Source organism: Penaeus japonicus, unplaced genomic scaffold (genome assembly GCF_977035675.1).
Source record: "Penaeus japonicus unplaced genomic scaffold, GWHDUDI00000001_assembly GWHDUDI00000010, whole genome shotgun sequence".
NCBI lineage: Eukaryota > Metazoa > Arthropoda > Malacostraca > Decapoda > Penaeidae > Penaeus > Penaeus japonicus.
Window position 1 is genome coordinate 12,078,221 of NW_028234412.1, and position 3,875 is coordinate 12,082,095.

At 37.0% G+C, this 3,875-nt stretch overlaps 1 protein-coding gene across 5 annotated transcripts in view; it reads right to left on the bottom strand.

The window, feature by feature from the left end:
* AP-1sigma (AP-1 complex subunit sigma-2) overlaps positions 1 to 2,517 on the bottom strand; it is a 30,626-nt gene extending 28,109 nt beyond the window's left edge. For 3 of the 5 annotated variants that reach the window (XM_086540679.1, XM_086540680.1, XM_043014826.2), the window contains exon 1: positions 2,351 to 2,498. The gene's annotated coding sequence lies outside the window, so the exon portion shown is untranslated. Of the gene's footprint in view, positions 1 to 2,350 lie in introns of all 5 variants that reach the window. The other 2 variants (XM_086540678.1, XM_086540677.1) reach the window with 2 other exon arrangements.
* Between the last annotated feature and the right edge of the window lie 1,358 nt (positions 2,518 to 3,875).

Below are 3,875 nucleotides of genomic sequence, written 5' to 3' on the forward strand. Positions count from 1 at the left end.
GAAAGGAAAAGTAAAAAGACGATACATAGTATATCATTACAAAGGAATAATAATATGTAATGGTAAGAAAAATTTGATTACCCCCTCTTACCCCATAGAGGATGCAATGTCTTAAGATCTGATGAAGAAATGCACTAAACTAGCAGTTCTATTGAAGTCAATCAGCATAAATAGATGTATTCTTTTTAAGTTTAGAGATATCAGTCAATATTATGGGACTGAATTCGTTATATTCATTTTCTGGCTTCATGTGGAATATTGGGACAGGATGCCTGAGCATGAATAAAAATAGTATGCACATTCTTAAGAGGTTAAGGAAACCTTATTTATAAATAGTCCCAATCTGGAATATTACAAATAACAAAAATAAACACTCTGTTAATGTTTTCCATTGAATATAATCATTAAAATTCCAAGAGCATAAAAAGAAAACAAAGCAAAATAAATAATATACAGAATGCATACATGTATACTTACTTGAATGGGACAAATGAGTGCCATGTTATAAACCTGATTGACATGTTATTTTACAAATGCTCACAAAAGAAAATATTTATGCCTAAATTGGTTCTAAATATGCACTGTACCATCAATGTTGTCACAGGTATGAAAGCTAGGTTATATTATCTACCATTTAATTTTTTTTCTTGCAGCTGTGAAAAGAGTTTGATACTGTTCCATGATACTTATATTACGATAACCATTTACCATCACAAGAGAGAACATTAGAGTGCCATTAACCCGTTAACACCAGGTGACAAGATATCACGCTAAGTGATAGTAGGACCAGCCACCAGAGATGAGATATTTTGTCATGGCTATCCTCCTGGCCAGCGTGCCGTGTGGTCAGGCACATAGCACTTGGCTGCAGTCAGTGCAGGCAAATAGGCCAAGGTGTTAAGCTAACACATTTGAAATATCCCAGCGTTTCGACCATTTGGAGCCAAAACAGCCCCAATGGCAACGGGTTACTTAACCCATTTACGCCGGTTGACGTGATAGCACGTATTGTGGTTTTCGCGTCAGACGCCCTGGACGCGCTATGACGGGAAGCCGCGCGCTCGGGTAGAGCGAGCGGGCAACCGAGGCTCGCGGCTTGTGCGCCCGAGAATCTCGAGGCGTTAGGCTTATACGTTCGAGAACCCCGGTATTGCGACCGCGCAAAGCCGGAACTGCCCCGGCGTGAATGGGTTAAAATAATAAAATTGGTTGTGAGTGGTCCTACTCTGAGCAATTACAGCAAACTGTGGACATATCACAGATAAAGTATCTTTGAATTTGTCAGCGGACAAATTACACATACAGTTTATCTTGCCAATAATTATGGCTGCTTTGTAAAATAATATCCTATCAGGTCAAATGCTGTTGATACAATCGGTCAAGAAAGGCAAAAATTGCTGCAAGTCGACAGGTCGTACAGGGTCCACTAATACCCAATTCATCAATGTCAGAACAGAAGCATGGGCCTATTTGCAATGATTGTAGCTATCCAAATAATTTATGTAGAGTCCTATTTGCCAAGAAAGTGGTGATAACTTGTATGAGTTGTCAAAAAACTGGCGAGCTGTGAGCAATACTTATGCACTTCAAGCTAATTTGTCAAGTTTTCTCCACCATGCCATCCCCATATTCTCCATACCATTTATGTCCTCCCCTCCATTTGTAGAGAATGTGAAATAGTAATTCTAGTATTGTAGGACATTAAATAAAAAAAATGTTCAGTAGTGACATTCTAAGTTTCTGACTTTCCTCTTGCCATGTTTTACAACAAACGCAATCACACGAGGTCACGAACAGCTCAAAAAACGTTGTAAATCAATCTTTAGAACATAGAGCTTTTAATCAGGTCATTTTGAACTCTACCTAAAATTGTTATCTCTTATCTGAACCCTATTTAACAAAACCAAATTCATCAGCATCAACAACACACCAGTTTGGTAACGAATTACTCTCTATCATTACTTCAGCCAATAAAGGAGTTACAAGGTAAGTCCCTGTAGCTGAATCACAAAGTTTTACCGGAGGAATCGGCCGTGTGTGTCACTGCCCTTTTTCGGCCCTTTTCACGTCACCTGTCACACCTCTGTCAATATGATTACGAAATGGCCGATCATAATTTCAAAATAATGGATTATACTTTCTTCGTGATCATCTGGGAATCAGGTATTCGTAACGCCATTCAATGATAAGAATCATCTCCATCTTTCTTCTTATCAAAAGTATTTCCCGAAAGTAAGAAATCCCATCCTGTAAGAGGGACCACCTGCCAGCCCCCTCTTATCGCTTATTTCTTTCCGTCTCGCATCGGGAACTCGTATCCCCTTCTCTTCGTCTAGAGCTTACTCCTCACCTTAATTTTTAATCCCTGAAGACCATCCAAATCCCAAAGTAGCCCCAATCACGGGAAATAGAAGAGGAGTTATAGCGTGAGTGCTCCTCTGCCACGCAAACACTGGGCGGAACGGAGGTCGTACACTGAGGCGTTCGTGTAAACAAGATTCACCGTTCGTGACACCGCATGCGAGAATTCTCTTTCATAAACAATGCAAAATGCGCCTCTGTGTGTGCGCATACACCACACACATACACACACACACAGGCACACACACACACACTCATATATATATATGTATATATATATGTATATATATATATATATTTATATATATATATATGTATATATATTTATATGGATCTATATATGCATATATATATACATATATATATATATATATATATATATATATATATATATATATATATATATATATATATATATCTTGAAACTGTTGTCTCATTTTCTAATATATATGTTTTGTGTATAGTTGCTTTATCTGCCATTTTTTCAACACGGAAAAGTGATTTGCAAGTCATATATATATATATATATATATATATATATATATATATATATATATATATATATTATATATATATATATATATATATATATATAATATACATATATATATATATATATATATATATATATATATATGCATATATACATATATCATATATATACATACATATAATCAATTATATTAATCCTTTAACTTCTAAGGAATCTGATTTAGCAAATGGATTTCTGAAATCCAAGTATATGAAATTTACTCAGCAATCTCACATTAGCAGTATCTCAGAGTTATGATCTGTCGTATGTGAACAGCGGCTTTATTTGGATCAAGTAATGAGAAGGGTGGAAGTACTGCGTGATTGTGCGAATAGCTTTGGGGGTTACATCAGTGTTGCCGTGGTGATGGAAGGGAGGTGAGTCGTCGTCGGGAAATATGGGATGTACGACAAGGACTGGCGGGAACGGCTGTTGGATGTTTACACGGATCAGGAATTCGTAGATGGGAATAGTTCGTTTTGATATAAAGATATCCATAAGTACACTGAGGCTAGAGTTGGAGATGGGAGAGTTGTGGCCAGAGCGCTCATAGAGTGAGTGTTGGTGTCAATAAAGGTAATTTGGTAACTGTTGGATGTAAGTTCATCATGGAGGTGGAGGGATTCGTATTACAGACGATACTTTGTTTACGTCCATATGCAGCTGATGGATATTTTTTTAAAGTTTGCTAAAATTCGAGGACGACAAGGAGACGAAGATAGCAACCGTGTCAGCTTTGAGTGGGGAAACGAGGAACTAATTAAAAGAAAGGAGGTAGAGGGGGATTCATTGGAGGAGAAGCCTGGTAAGGTACCTGTTTGCATGGTCTCTGAAAAAGGAGAGATTGCAGTGGTGTGGCTGATTATGTATGCATGTGTGAGAATGGTAAATAGAAAGAATGATTGGCCTATCATGCTGTTTAATAATAGATTTAGAAACTAGAAATAGATAAATTCAAGGCATTGTCACTTTATATATTAAA